Source organism: Triticum urartu, chromosome 3, assembly GCF_003073215.2.
Source record: "Triticum urartu cultivar G1812 chromosome 3, Tu2.1, whole genome shotgun sequence".
Classification (NCBI taxonomy): domain Eukaryota; kingdom Viridiplantae; phylum Streptophyta; class Magnoliopsida; order Poales; family Poaceae; genus Triticum; species Triticum urartu.
Genome location: NC_053024.1, coordinates 506,109,393 through 506,126,087, shown reverse-complemented (window position 1 = coordinate 506,126,087; position 16,695 = coordinate 506,109,393). Strand labels below are relative to the sequence as shown.

Sequence of the window (16,695 nt, the reverse complement as noted above, 5' to 3'; positions counted from 1 at the left end):
AGTTATAACAAAACATCTCTCAGGTTGAATACATCAGATGATTCCTAGCAATCTTTTTACACATGTAGTACAAATTATTTGTAATTATCTTTTATGATTAATGACTAATGATGCTAACCATTAAGTGTCTCTCTTGCTTTATTGTCTCTTTGCTTGCTTTGTCCTATCAGCAAGATCCTTATTTCTATGTTTGGCAATGAAATAACGCTACATTTAAGTGATTGTCCTGCTTTATTTATCTTCATTTTTCTAAATGTCCCTTTGCCAACTTTGTCATATTAACCATTTTTCTGATTCCACATGTATCATGATGTTTTTTTGTTGTTTGGGCAACTATATTGAAGGAATATTGTTACAAGATTGCATCATTCCTTAAACTTATGTTGCTTTACTTTTTAAGCTTGCTCTCGACTTCTAAGTATCACTGTACTTCATTTTGCTATGGGGAGTAAGTAGCTCCTTGCATTCCATCTTGGTTACTATTTGTCTATCTTTATGCCCAGTTCCTTGGATTAAAATCCCGGTCCTGATGTATGCTCAACTACCTTTTCATCCTTTCTACATTTGATAAAATTCAGGAATCTTACAGAAAAGTAGCACCCCTATCAAGACAAGGAAGATCAACTCCTCTGGCTTGAAGAAAATTAATTAATGCCAAGTGATAGAAGAATATTAACATGACTCCAAGCAAAGAAACCAGCCCCACAAAAATAACTATGATCTCATCCAAAGAAGATGGCGATGACAAAGAATGCAGATCAAGAGCAAGTCAACCAAAATACCCCCAAATGGCAACCAAGTCCACAAAGTTATTCTCCTTATCTAGGCCTTTGAAGCTACAATTTGGCAAACAACGAGCATAAAGGAGCTCGACCTCAATGCCATCACCACTCCTCTTACTTTAGAATAAAAACAACACACTTAACGCCATCATCACTTCTTCTCGTGTTTTAGAATAAAAAACCATACACATGTACAAACAGGCCCGTGCCTTTCGCGTGCTAATAGATCAATAGATGACACGCTCTCCAAAAAATTGATACTAGCACAATGGCTTGTCTAAACCTACACTAATTGTTGGTCAAAAATAACTAAACCTACACTAATCTATGGACTATGGATACTTCTTGTTGGACTTGGGCCTGCGTTCACTTATGCAAGGTCACACCCGGTGACAACGGAGGCAGCAGGCCACCGTGTTCTTGCAGACGACGACAAGCGAGGGGAGGAGGGTGGCTAGAGAGATCGAGGTGGAATACCTATATACATGCGCACTGCGGCGACATAGTCCTGGTTCGCGGTGCCGGCGTCTGGGTCGGGGAAGCGATGGCAGTCTGTAGTGACGGAGCCAGCTTGGGATGACTGGGGGCCCAATGGGAAAATATGAACTCTTGAAGGGGTAAAAGCCTGTATTTTGTTCATTCTATGTAGCCACAGAAAAAATCCCAAGACCGGTCTCAACATAGCTCTGCCACTGGTAGTCTGCCAGTAAAGCGGACGTGACAAGGCGAAGCCACCAAGGGAACATGCATGTCTCCATACAAACACCAGGAGTACATTCTACAGTTCTGGTACCTAAATAACTGTAGAGTAGAATCACAACCTCAGGGACCCTGCATGCACAAAATCATACACAGCCGTATTACCAATCTCCGCGGGCTGGAGCAGCTTCATGTAATATTTCGACCCACGTGAAAGGTTGATCTATTTTCACCTCTCCACAACCAGGGACTCGGTTGAACACTCATTAAAGCCACACCAAACAAACTTGTGGAAATTGTCAACAAACGAGCTGACATTCATTTTTTCATGCAGCCTAATGATTAACTATTTCAACTGGAGACTTGGTAGTGTTTCCTGAACATCAAAACTACCTATCTAGCATCTTGGTGAGGCAAAGTATGTGGTTTTGCCTCAATACATAAAGTCTATGCTCTTAAAAATTAGCAAATATACCAGTTCCAACTATCATATCAACATTGACTAGCTTCCGGTTATAGAACATGCCATGTAAAGCACCATTGCCTAATTGTCAAAAGAGATCCTCCAAAAACAATGTCTGAACAAAATAATATGCTCATCACAAGTAATATTCTAACTTGCAGACATACCAAGTAGGTTGTCTCCTTGACCCTGTCCTCAACACTCTTCAGATACAACACAAGCTGCAAGTTCACCGGATTTCTCCTCCGGAAAAAGAAAGAGAGCAACACATGCTATGATTAATTGGTCTCTCTCCACAACAGCAAACGAAGCCAGTGCTTCCACAAGCTAATGGAAAACAAAACTCCTAATCGGTAGCATAATGGGGTCGAGTGAAACTGAGACATCTTTACTGAAAAATATATTCATTTAATGTTTCAACTGCTCAAGGTTCACAATACTAAATAATAACCTCTTTATCTGTTCGTCATGCCATGACACCAGATTCTTCAAGGGGACGAATGATTTTTTCAGTACCAGGAAGAACTTCCTCTCTAGCCATTCTTGTTCCTTCATACATATCCATGTGGAATAAGTGAGAAACATCAATTCCCAGATTTTTCTTATGAAAGATATAAGCACTCCAATATTTCTACTCCATATAAGATGAAAAATATTATTCTTTAGATAAAGGATCATACATCCGTAATGTATTGCGTTTTCCCTGACGATTGGTGTCTGGAAACTCACACAACCAAGTGAAACCAAGCGCTGGAGCAGGAAAAAGGAAATTTGACTTCCTAGACCTACACCACTTCTAATTGTTACAATGACATGATATCACACTTCATACTCCAATAGAACATGATGACATGGTCAAACATCAACCAATCATCTACTACAAATAAATGGTATAGTATCATACATTTTGATACATAATTAGCGTAAATCAATGACATAGGACTTAGATGTGCAATACTTAGAGCACATCTAGATGTGCTTTAGCAAAATTGCATAACCAAAGCATACAACCTCTGAAAAATAGGGAACGAAAATAAATGAGGGCAGAGATGGAAGTGCAATGAATATGTTTCAATTGTGTGCAAGTTCTTTAGCAGATTTGAAGGGAATGAGTTTTTGTCAATCTCAAGGAAATACATAAAAGATCACAGAGCACCTAGGAACATCACAGGTATGAAATCATGATGGGCTTACACATCAAAGCTACTATGTTCCATGACATCAAACATAAGAAAAAGGGAAAGTTGGATTATACCTAGCTATCATTGTTTCCACACTGTCTATTGTGAATAATTCTAATAACAATGATCCACCAATAGTACCATCTATGATATGCACTCTTTTGACACCACCCTGAAATGATAAAAAGAGGAACATCTAATTAGGACAAACGAAAATGAACAAGACCAATGTGTGTATGTGTGTGTTGCATTCTCATGTCAGGGAACATAGCAATCTATGGATTATAGTATGCACTGGTGCAGATGCAGAGATCCTACAATAGATTGTTGTACTACATAAGGATAATTAGTCAACAAAAAAGTGTACTTGAGCAAGATAGTGGTTCTTTATTCGAATGTTTACACAATGGTATGCATAGTGAGTATAGATACATGTCAATCAAAGTATCAGCAGGCATAGATTCTTAAGAACTTTGGAAAACACATGCATCCTATAGTAGACAAGTGTGTATTGTCATTGCTAATAGCGATGAAACATACATGTTGCACGAAAGAACATGAAACTTTTGTGGCATAATCAGGAATCGACACATCATGCAAAGTATTTAAAAAGTAGAATATCATATACTGTAGCGACCCGACCTCAAATGGTCAAGTTTCTGTGGTTAAGTGTCATCCCTGGATCGGTATGCTGACACACACAATACTCGAGGATTTATAACAGAGGTAAATCACATGTATAAAGTAATGTAAACACTATTACCTCAATCCAAATAGCAGAAGTAACAACAAGGTTGTGGATTCCCATCAACACCAACGACAAAGTTGAGTGTAGAAATCGTAACCCTAACGTATCACTTACTCGTCGTAAGAATCCTGCAACATGAGGTGTTGCAGCCACAAAGGGTCAGTACATTGAATGTACTGGCAAATTCACACCATAGGATAATGATGAATAATAACTATCACTACATGCATATATGGCTAGTGGAGGCTCAATGGTTATAATGTTTTTGCGAAAAGCCAATTTTTCCCTACTACAAAAGAATATATTTTATTTAACTACAAAGTTGGTTTGATAAATATTGAGAAGGTTCCTCCAACTCAATCCCAAAATAATAATCATTAACCCAATCAAATTAATTAAATAAAGTGTTGAGATCAACATGATAATTCAAGAACCAGATACTCAAGATGTCCATAACCGGGGACACAGCTAATCATGATTAGTTTGTACACTCTGCAGAGGTTTGCGCACTTTTCCCCACAAGACTCGAATACATCCATGGTCGGAGATTCGAGACACAGTCTTTCTGAAGCATTAACTCTCTACTGTGGATCGACAGTACCACCTACAACCCACTACATCTGCTAGTCTACCTCTTCGAGAGTTTCACGCAACTTACTCAACTATGCCAGAGCCCATAATGGCTTGTGGCTGCACACGGAAGTTTCTATCATGAATAATCTTATGATCCCTTTGAGCCTAGGTGGCGGGCCGTAGGATGATCACACGGGTCCCCGGGATATCCTAGGACAACACTGGATTCTCCATGTCTCACAAGCAATCCACCCAGATGTGTATTTAAGTTGTCACCTTAAGTGGAACCATTAATTAGTAACTCACATCTGTCATGGATACACTCAAACCCAATCCACGTCTACGAGCATAGCATAGCAATATAAGCAACGTAGAAGTAACTCCCATATGTTTGAAAATAAAAGGTGAATAGGTACCTCATCTACTTCCCAAAACCCACAATTTAATCAGATCCTAACCATGCAATTGTTTGAGGATTGATCTAATGCAATAAAACTAGGTAGTAAAAGGGTATGATCAAAGTGTTACTTGCCTTATACGGTTGATGAAGATGATTCACACTCATAACTTCTGATAGATCTACTCGTCACACTCTGATCAATCTATCGTAAGCAAGCAATTGCATACATAAGCACTCATGCAAAAGAATCAAAGAAAAGATCTTGGAAAACTTCGAAAACAGACAAATAACTCTTGCAAAAGAAAGCAATTTCTAACAGTACCAAAATTGGGTGAATTTGGCCTTATCGGAAAGTTTAGGTCAAGAGCTTCGATTTGCAAAAAGAATCAACTCAATCGGAGTTACGAAACTCAAGTTATGATCAATCTAAACAAATTTGGAAATTTAAAAATTTCAAAAAGTTGATGTGACAGGTTCACTGGATAGGTGAAAACAAGACAAAACTATAGACACTTAGAGCTTATAATTTCTAAACTTCTTGTAACAATCGTTTTGTCTTGTTTTCACCTATCTAGTGAACTTCTCACATCAACTTTTTGAAATTTCCAAATTTCAAAATTTGTTCAGATTCATATTCAAACTTCTTTTGATCATAACTTGAGTTTCGTAACTCCGATTGAGTTGATTCTTTTTGCAAATCGAAGCTCTTGACCTAAACTTTCTGATAAGGCCAAATTCACCCAATTTTGGTACTGTTAGAAATTGTTTTCTGTTGCAAGAGTTATTTGTCTGTTTTCGAAGTTTTCCAAGATCTTTTCTTTGATTCTTTTGCATGAGTGCTTATGTATGCAATTGCTTGCTTATGATAGATTGATCGGAGTGTGACGAGTAGATCTATCAGAAGTTATGAGTGCGAATCATCTTCATCAACCGTACAAGGCAAGTAACACTTTGATCATACCCTTTTACTACCCAGTTTTATTGCATTAGATCAATCCTTAAACAATTGCATGGTTAGGATCTGATTAAATTGTGGGTTTTGGGAAGTAGATGAGGTAGTACCTATTCACCTGTTTATTTTCAAACCTATGGGAGTTACTTCTATGTTGCTTATATTGCTATGCTATGGTCGTAGACGTGGATTGGGTTTGAGTGTATCCATGACAGATGTGATTTATTAATTAATGGTTCAACTTAAGGTGACAACTTAAATACACATCTGGGTGGATTGCTTGTGAGACCTAGAGAATTCAGTGTTGTCCTAGGATATCCCGGAGGACCCATGTGATCATCCTACGGCCCGCCACCCAGGCTCAAAGGGATCATAATATTATTCATGCTAGAAACTTCCGTGTGCAGCCACAAGCCATTACGGGCTCTGGCATAGTTGACTAAGTTGCGTGAAACTCTCGAAGAGGTAGACTAGCAGATGTAGTGGGTTGTATGTGGTACTGTCTATCCATACTAGAGAGTTAATGCTTCAGAAAGACCGTGTCTCGAATATCCGACCATGGATGTATTCGTGTCTTGTGGGGAAAAGTGCGCAAACCTCTGCAGAGTGTACAAACTAATCATGATTAGCCGTGTCCCCGGTTATGGACATATTGAGTATTTGGTTCTTGAATTATCATGTTGATCTCAACACTTTATTTAATTAATTTGATTGGGTTAATGATTATTATTTTGGGATTGAGTTGGAGGAACCTTCTCAATATTTATCAAACCAACTTTGTAGTTAAATAAAATATATTCTTTTGCAGTAGGGAAAAATTGGCTTTTCGCAAAAACATTATAACCATTGAGCCTCCACCAGCCATATATGCATGTAGTGATAGTTATTATTCATCATTATCCTATGGTGTGAATTTGCCAGTACATTCAATGTACTGACCCTTTGTGGCTGCAACGTCTCATGTTGCAGGATTCTTACGACGAGTAAGTGATACGTTAGGGTTACGATTTCTACACTGAACTTTGCCGTTGGTGTTGATGGGAATCCACAACCATGTTGTTACTTCCGCTATTTGGATTGATGTAATAGTGTTTACATTACTTTATACATGTGATTTACCTCTGTTATAAATCCTCGAGTACTGTGTGTGTCAGCATACCGATCCAGGGATGACACTTAAGCACAGAGACTTGACCGTTTGAGGTCGGGTCACTACATATATGAAGCTCCAAACTTACATGGCAAACCCTTGCTTGCCAGACAAACCATTTCCATTATTGAAAGCACACTATTCCGGAAAGATGCAGTGAACCTATTAATATGGTCTGATCCATTCAAACCTAGTTCTATATCCTGTTTGATGGGGAGGTCAGTGTCGGTGTCAAAACCGGCGGATCTCGGGTAGGGGGTCCCGAACTGTGCGTCTAGGCTGGATGGTAACAGGAGGCAGGGGACACAATGTTTTGCCCAGGTTCGGGCCCTTTTGATGGAGGTAAAACCCTACGTCCTGCTTGATTAATATTGATGATATGGGTAGTATAAGAGTAGATCTACCACGAGATCAGAGAGGCTAAACCCTAGAAGCTAGCCTATGGTATGATTGTATGTTGTCCTGCGGACTAAAACCCTTCGGTTTATATAGACACCGGAAAGGGTTAGGGTTACACAAGGTCGGTTACAAAGGAGGAGATATCCATATCCGTATTGCCTAGCTTGCCTTCCACGCCAAGTAGAGTCCCATCCGGACACGAGACGAAGTCTTCAATCTTGTATCTTCATAGTCTAACAGTCCGGCCAATGGAGATAGTCCGGCTGTCCGGAGACCCCCTAATCCAGGACTCCCTCACTAGCCCCTGAACCAGGCTTCAATGACGATGAGTCCGGCGTGCAGTATTGTCTTCGGCATTGCAAGGCGGGTTCTTTCTCCGACAGAAGAATTTGAATACGAGGATAGTGTCCGACCCTGCAAAATAAGTTCCACATACCGCCGTAGAGAGAATAATATTTCCGCAAATCCAATTCGCTGACTTGTTTTGGCAGCATGACGTTATGTCATGGCCCGGTGATTATTCGAACCGTTTTTCTTCAACCAGCTCCACACAAAAGGCGAGGCGGTTTCTTGACACGTCTTGTCAAAGCAGAGATCGTGCTCCCCCAGTTACGGGATTCTCATTAATGCGGTCGTGGGTAACCCAACCGTGTCTAGGACTCCTAGATTATAGGCAAGTCCCAAACGGCTACGGAGAGGACGCTTGATATTCACCCTCTTTATAAAGGAACAAGGTTTTTGCTTTTTCCCTCTCGTGCTCAATCGAACCCTTCCCCCGCCTCGAGTTCTAAAACCCAAATCCCAGGTTAGGTGCTCCGGATCTTCAATCATGTCCGCATCTAGCCTTCAAGGCTGATGGATGTCCTCCTCCGTTATGGAAGAGGACATCAAGAAGCAGAGGGAGGCCAGATACCTGACCGCCGAGGTTTCGCATCAGCTGCCTGCTCGAGGGCAGGTCGTCCCTACTCCCGAACCCAACGAGAACGTCGTGTTCATCTCCCACTTCCTCCGAGGCCTAGGCCTCACTCTGGATCCCTTCTCAGGGGTTTGATGTTCTATTACGGGCTAGATTTCCACGATCTAGCTCTGGACTCCTTTCTCCACATCTCGACATTTATCGTCGTGTGTGAGGCCTTCCTCCGCATTACCCCTCACTTCGGCCTGTGGCTCAAGACCTTTGAAGTGAAGCCGAAGATGATCGAGGGGCAACATGCAGCGTGTGGAGGTGCATCAATAGGCAAGATGGCAGGAGCTCCATGGCCGAAAGGTTCCTTTCCAGAGGTGTCTGAATTATGGCAACAGGAGTGGTTTTACGTCACGGCTCCCAGAAGTGCCAAGTGGGCGGCCGCCCCCGCTTTCCGCTCGGGCCCCCTACCACAACTGATGTCATGGATTAGCAGAGGTCTGAGCTGGGGTCCAGCCAAGGACGTGCCTATACTGCAAAGCCGCATTCGAGATCTCTTCGAGGGAGATTTTAATTTGGTTGTGGTAATACAAGTTATGCTGGTTCGTCAAGTCCAGCCTTGCAAACGCCGGCCCCATCGCTTGTGGGAGTTCAACCCAGAGGGACCGCATGCCATTCAAAGTTTCCTCGGCCTGACGCACGAGGAGATGTACAAGTCATTCTTCGGACCTCAAGTAGAGTGTCCGGATATTACCGAGGACGTGGGCCTGAGCAGTAACCGCGCCGCCAAACAAGTAAGAAATCCTCTGGCCGAACACACTGTCTTTTATTCATCATGAAGTTATTTCTGAGAGTTCGCTTTTTGACCAGTACTGGCTAACAAAGGCGAAGATGATTCGGTGTTTGGCCCCCCTCCCTAAGGGTTTGGAAAATCCGGTATTGGAAAAGATGCTCGAGGTCGCACCTTACCCGGATCCCTCGAAGGAAGATACAGGGGGGGGGGATAATACGGGCGGTCGCGGGCCCCCATCGCCGCCAGTTCCAACCGAGGGAATGAGCGTCTCCATGAAGGAGAATAACCGGGGGAGGAAAAGGACTGCTTCCGAGGATCCGGAAGCCGAAGCCTCCAAATGGGAGAAGAAGTCTCCCACAGAGAGTCCTGCCTCGGGGGGTGCTTTTGCCGCACAAAGTCCGCGGGGGGATCAGCCCTCCAACGAGTCATAAGTGATCCAAAATACTTTAATAGTAAAGGTATGCTATCTTTTTTCTGAGAAAATAACCACCGCATAGATCTTGCAGTTCGGGCCTTAGCCCCTCTCAGCTGAGCTCGTCTTCGGGGGATCTTCTTCCAGAGATGATGGAGAGCGAAATGCCTCCCCCGGACTCCTCCGCTCAAGAAGCGGGCGACCCCGAAGTGTCGTCATGGAGGGCCTCTCTGGATCCGGTGAGGCCAGAAGATAATCCCATAGACCCCCGAAGTCCCCAGCGTCCGGCTCCCGAAGGGAGCAAACAAAAGAGTCCGACACTGTCTGGTATGCGGTCGGACGTTCTGAGGGAGCTGGTGGGGCGAGCGGCCATCTTAGAAGAACACCGTACGCTGATGGGTACGGTGATGGAGAGAATTTCGTCCGCCGAAAGCGGATTACATGAAGCCTTTATGAGTCTACTGACAGGCTTTGAGGTACGTGAGATAATATGTGATAGTACTGCACATGTTAGGTGTGCCCTGTGTAGATAGTAGCCCCTAAGACTCTGGTTGTCGTCGAGAACGCCGGCGAACAGAGGATCATAGTCCCAGGCAATAACCAGACTGCCCTTATGTGCAGGTGGTGGAAGCTCCGGTGGCTAGCCGGACTAGTGAGTTTGCCGAATTAAAACCACAACTGGATGCGGCAGACGCCGACATCGGGCTTGTTAACAAGAGGCTTGACGAGGCATAGGGTAAGTGTTATTATCTGGTGAACGCCACATAGTAAGAGCAGCAAGATGCCAGTATCTTTAATATGTTGTGACTGCAGATGGAGCTGCCACCATGGAAACCTTGCAGGCAGAACTTGCCCGAGCCAAGGAACAAGCGAGGATTAGTAATGCGGCTGCCTTGAAGGCGGCCGAAGAGTTGAGAGCCGAGAAGGCCGCACATTGCGAGAGCCAAGAGAAGATGTCCAAGATGGCCGTAGAATTAAAAGACACTGCCGACCATTGCCGGCTCCTTGAAAAAGAAAACCGAGCGAAGGCAACGGACCTTGAGAAGGCCACGATGGTGGACAAAGACACCCGCTCTGCGATGAGAGCGAAGAAGGAGGAGCTGCGGGAGGCCGGGGATATTGCGGCTGGGAAGCCCTTCATGCTACGGAGGAAGTTTGGAGATCCACGGTATGCCCCTCTGGATCGGCTGTGGATTTCAACAGATGCGTATATGGACTTGGCAGCGAGCGCTGCCGATGCGGCCAAATACTTCCAAGGTCAAACAGATCATGAAGTGGACAAGCGGTTCTGGTCGCAATTCAACGTTCCAGAGCGTCCACTTCCATTGACTGATCAGCTAGCCGAATGGGCCGAACTAAATAGGTTGTCCGGACTCACCATGAGGTCTGTCCTGGATCCGCTATGGCCGGAAAAGCCAAAGCCGAATAGTTATTTCAGTTTAGTGCAGCGGTTCCTTGGTGCGATGTCGCGCATTAATGCGATGAAGAGGTCGGCGTGCATAGAAGGCTCGCGGATGGCCCTTGCCCGTGTTAAAGCATACTGGGCGGAGATTGACGCTACCACTGTTGCGGCGCAGGGTTCGGCCATAGGCCGAGTGGCTGCCGAGCACTATTTCGAGGAAGTTCTCGAGGGTGCTCGTTTAATAGAGGCCCAGTGCTCGAAGAATATTATGTTTGAGTGATATGTATCCTCATTGTAAACACAATGCTTTTATGAAATTTTATAAGGCTATGTTTATACTTTTGCCTGAAAGTAGTATGATGCCTCATGTGCGGCCGTTTATGTATACATGTGTATAACCTGAAAGATTGCAGCCCTCGTCTTCAACCCCCACGCATATAATGTGGAGGTTCTCGCAAAAAACGCATGTTCACACTTAACCCAACGTCTTGGTCCTATTAAGGAGGTGATAGTGTAGCGAACGAGGCAACCGGACTATAATGCTTTAACACTTTCACTTAGCCATAGGAGTTTGACAATGGGGCTACTAGATAGCCCCTGGTGGCTCCGCACTCTCCCGATCTTGGGGTGCGTACATGCCTGGCCGGAAAATGGCCCTTCGTTAAGGCGGAGGAATTCTAACATTCTGATAGGTCATCAAGTGGTTGACCAGTCTCACGCTATATCATGACAGTCAGTTTTTGGCTTTCTCTACTGAGGTGCTCGTCCGAATGAACCATGGCACAATCGCAGTAGTTCTCCTGGTGCTGCCTTAGCCGGTAAAGCGGAACGTAAGGCACCAAAACACAGGAGCCGGGCAAACCCAACATTTGACCAAAGACAATGATTCGGAGCTGATGCATATAAGGCCAAACTCGTGACGCCGAACACTCCCTAAGGTATTCGGTCTTTATGGTATAAACCGGGCCTAAATAGTGCCCTTTGGAAGAAGCCCCTTGTGTCCAGGTATGTGCATTATTCTGACGTGGCCACATGCCAAGACGTCAGCATCCTTCTCGATTGTGCTGAGAATTCGGTGGATGTGTATCAACAAGATACAGTAAAAAAAGGTTTACGCAGGGTCTTAATCTAAAAAGAATCCTTGGAACGGGTCCCTGCTGCACGTCTGCGCTTGTGTCTCCGTTGTGCCGTATCCTGGGCAGGTGTAGCACGATGGTCATCTGTAAAAGAGAGGAATTTAGGTGAAAAAGTTGTCGTGTAGGGAGATAGTTTTTTAAAGAAACCATGTATAACTAGAAATGAGTATAAATTGCCACTTGTCTGCACGCGTCGGGCCCCTTGTATTTGTAATAGTGGTGTGGCCATCAATCCGGTATAAATTACATATAGAAGCGCCGGACTCGTCTAACCGCGTCCGTGGTCTTGACGACCTATCAAATACTTTAGTTGGCGAGGCAATTTTTAGTGTGCGGCTGTCAAGGCAGTCGCATTCTCTTCGGCACGCAAGGATCGCTTAATACTTCCGTTCACTGTAATGATGCCACGTGGACCGGGCATCTTGAGCGTCAGGGAAGCGTAATGTGGTATTGCATTAAAGCGAGCAAAAGCTTCGCGTCCAAGTAGTGCTTGATAGCCACTTTGGAACGGAGCGATGTGGAAGGTTAAATGTTCGCTACGGAAGTTATCGGGGAAGCCGAATATAACCTTTAGTAGCAGGGAGCCCGTGCAATGAGCCCCTGGGCCTTCCGTTACTCCTTTGAAGGTAGTATTGCTATGGCGAATTTTTGTTGGGTCTATCCCCATTTCGCGGATTGTATCCTGGTATATCAGGTTTAGATTGCTGCCACCGTCCATCAGGACTCGTGTGAAGTGGTATCCGTCAATTATTGGGTCTAATACCAGGGCGTCCCATCCCGCACGCCGGATACTTGCTGAGTAATCACGATGGTCGAAAGTGATCGGTTGAGACGACCAGTGGCAGGACTCCGCGGTGATAGGCCCTTGGGCATATTTTTCTGGGAGTGCCGTTTTGTTTCTCCCCTTGATCACGTGTAACACGTTTACTGTTTTGACTTCTGGTGGAAATTTCTTTTGTTCCCCAGTGTCTTGCTTGAGAGGCTCATCCTCGTCTTCGCTTGGTGTATCTTCCCCCTTGTGTACGGCGTTGAGCTTGCCGGACTGCTTGAAGACCCAACATTCTCTGTGGGTATGATTAGCGGGTTTACCGGGGGTGCTATGGATCTTACATATTTGGTCCAGAATTTTGTTTAGGCTGGACAGTTCGTCTCTAACGCCTTTAGAGGGCAGCTTTTGCTGACCTGGCCGAGAGCTTTTGAATCCGGTGTTTACTGCCGTGCTCTTCGTGTTATCTTCTTTATTCCGACGTTTGTTATTGCTGTTGCGCCGTGATTTCCCGTTTCCATCTCTAACTTCGGATGTACTGGGGTCGCTGGTGCTGCATCTAGCTAGCCAACTATCCTCACCCGCGCAAAAGCGGGTCATGAGGCTTGTTAATGCTGCCATTGTTCTCGGCTTTTCTTGGCCGAGGTGTCTGGCAAGCCATTCATCACGAACGCTATGCTTAAAAGCTGCCAAGGTTTCAGCGTCCGGACAGTCGACAATTTGGTTCTTTTTAGTAAGAAACATGTTCCAAAGCTTTCGGGCTGACTCTCCAGGCTGTTGAGTTATATGACTCAAATCATCCGCGTCCGGAGGTCGGACATAAGTCCCTTGAAAATTTGCCCGAAAGGCGTCTTCGAGCTCTTCCCAGCTTCCAATGGAGCTTTCAGGGAGGTTCTTAAGCCAGTGCCGAGCTGGCCCTTTGAGTTTGAGGGGTAAATACTTAATGGCGTGGAGATCATCTCCCCGAGCCATATGGATATGGAGGATATAGTCCTCAATCCAGACCCCAGGGTCTGTTGTTCCATCGTATGCCTCTATGTTTACAGGTTTGAATCCCTCTGGAAATTCATGGTCCAGCACCTCATCGGTGAAACATAGGGGGTGTGCGGCACCCCTATATCTGGGTGTACCGCGTTGTTCGGATGTTTGTTGTGTTGCATCGTATGCTGGAGCACGCTTGTGTGGTCCATAGATGGATCTGGTTTCACCCTCCTTTTGATGCGAGCCCTCGCGTAGACCGCGTATTGGCTTGTGTGCGGCGTTGCTTGCCGCTTTATGTTGGCCGTGAGGTCGTCTATCCGGCCAGATGGCTGTTTTAATTTTTGGTTGTGGGGGGTCTGAGGCCTCCTCATCGAATTCGGGTAGCAACTTCTGCTTTGGGTAGCTCTTTGTGGGGCGATTGCCGCCGTACTTCGTTGCTGTGTTGAGTACTTTACTCCATCTGATTTGGAGTGTGTCCCGCGCAGCCTTGAGCCTTTGCTTCTGCTTTTTCAAATTCCTCGCGGTGGCAACAAGCCTTTGACGGGCATTCTGTTGCTCCGGGTGTCTGTCCGGCGTTATGTTGTCTGGACTATTATCTTTGACAGAATTGGTTTGTTCGGTTTGATTCTCCGTATTGCCGTGGTCCGGCAGTAGTTCGCCCTACTCCAACGCTGGGTCTGTATGATCGATATTTCTGCCGAGGCGGGATTTGGGGCGGCGCTTACGCCGCCGCTTTGACTGCTTCTCGAGGGGACAAGCCTTCGTTGCGTCCTTCCGTTCCTCGTCGTCGTCTTCTTTTGGTGTGTCCACCATGTATACGTCATATGATGAGGTGGACGTCCAGCGCCCTGTGGGCGGTGGTTCCTCTTCGCCTCCCGCATCGTCGTCCATACCGTCGATGTATTCGGAGTCGAAGTCGAGCATGTCGGTTAAATCATCGACAGTGGCTACGAAGTGGGTGGTGGGTGGGCGTCGAATTTCTCCGTCGTCTGCATCGCAATCCTGTTGGCCATAGTCCGGCTAGGGCTCTCCTGAAAAAAAAAGAGACCTTAGTGCATTTAGAATGTCACCGAAGGGCGAGTGCTGAAAGATATCCGTGACGATGAATTCCATGATCGGCGCCAAATCGGATTCGATTGGCAGGGGCGCGGATGGTTCGGAGTCCGGAAAAGAGTCCGGCACCCTAGAGTCACGGGTTGCGCAGAGGGTTAGGCTGGTGTTCGGCTCGATCGCCGTTGGGACTGCAGCCCCTGAGGCGGTGTCTAACCACCCGTCCTCGATTGGCGCAGTTGGCTCCGAGCTAAGGGTCGGAGCTGATGCGGGCGCGGCCTCTGGGGTACTGTTCGGCGGCAGAGCTAGGTCATACCCATCGTGACAGTGCGGCGCGCCCTGCTGTGGCTCGGATCTGTCGAAGATCAAGTATCCGCGGATGTCGGCCATGTAGTTCAAACTTCCAAATCTGACCTGATGGCCAGGGGCGTAGCTTTCAATCTGCTCCAGATGGCCGAGAGAATTAGCCCGCAGTGCAAAGCCGCCGAATACGAAGATCTGTCCGGGGAGAAAAGTCTCACCCTGGACCACATCGCTATCGATGATAGTAGGAGCCATCAAGCCTAACGGCGACGACACAGAGGAACTCTCAATGAAAGCACCAATGTCGGTGTCAAAACCGGCGGATCTCGGGTAGGGGGTCCCGAACTGTGCGTCTAGGCTGGATGGTAATAGGAGGCAGGGGACACAATGTTTTACCCAGGTTCGGGCCCTCTTGATGGAGGTAAAACCCTACGTCCTGCTTGATTAATATTGATGATATGGGTAGTACAAGAGTAGATCTACCACGAGATCAGAGAGGCTAAACCCTAGAAGCTAGCCTATGGTATGATTGTATGTTGTCCTGCGGACTAAAACCCTTTGGTTTATATAGACACCGGAGAGGGTTAGGGTTACACAAGGTCGGTTACAAAGGAGGAGATATCCATATCCGTATTGCCTAGCTTGCCTTCCACGCCAAGTAGAGTCCCATCCGGACACGAGACGAAGTCTTCAATCTTGTATCTTCATAGTCTAACAGTCCGGCTGTCCGAAGACCCCCTAATCCAGGACTCCCTCAGTCAGTGACATACCTAATATCTTCTCGCCCACAACCTTCACATGATTTGCAGAAATCTCACTCTGCACAATACGTGCTCTAATTAACATGTTTGCTTCCTTGTAGACATGAAATGAATACCACGACCATGCTCATCAGATATTTGTCCATCAAAAATACAGACAAGTTTATCTACCTCTATGGTTAAAGCACATGCCATAGCAACTTTACAGGTAATAAAAAGAATCAAACAAAAGCTATATTAGTAACTCCAAGTAATAATGGTGCAACTACTAACATTTTTTATTCTTTTCAGAGATGTCCCGTGATTAAATGTACACGACTTTTTCCGGGTGCATCCTATGAGGGGAGTAAAGAGAGTACTTGCAATTTAAGACCTCTCCTGTGCTGGAGTATCGCATATTGCTGACAATGACTATGCTATCTCTATCAAGCCTCTCTCTTATTCGTGAAACATCAATTTTCTTAACTTCACCAGTGAAACCATAATCAATACCACCAACAACCCCTCACCTTTGCCAAAGGAAGAGAAAATAAATCAATAGATGGTGCAAGAACGAAATCATTCAAATGCTTGCACACATTGACTGAACTTTACTTTTTTTCTCTTTCCATGAAAGAGAGGTAACCTTTCAATTTCAGATAATATGGCGGGAGTATAATTTCTTAAGAAAATACAAAATGTTTCATTCTTTTGTATGAGACAGGAGAGCTGGACTCAAAGTTGATCGACTTCTATGAAGTAAAACACCATCAGAAAATCACAATGTAAAGAGTGGTTGTTCAGTGTTCCTGGCTACTTATTGGTATCATGTTTTATCTTGAACACTCAAGATTCATTGAC

The 16,695-nt window shown here is 45.2% G+C and overlaps 1 pseudogene; it reads right to left on the bottom strand.

Annotated features, from left to right (window-relative positions):
- Nucleotides 1-7,032: 7,032 nt before the first annotated feature.
- LOC125546908 lies at nt 7,033-16,360 on the bottom strand (annotated as a pseudogene).
- Between the last annotated feature and the right edge of the window lie 335 nt (nt 16,361-16,695).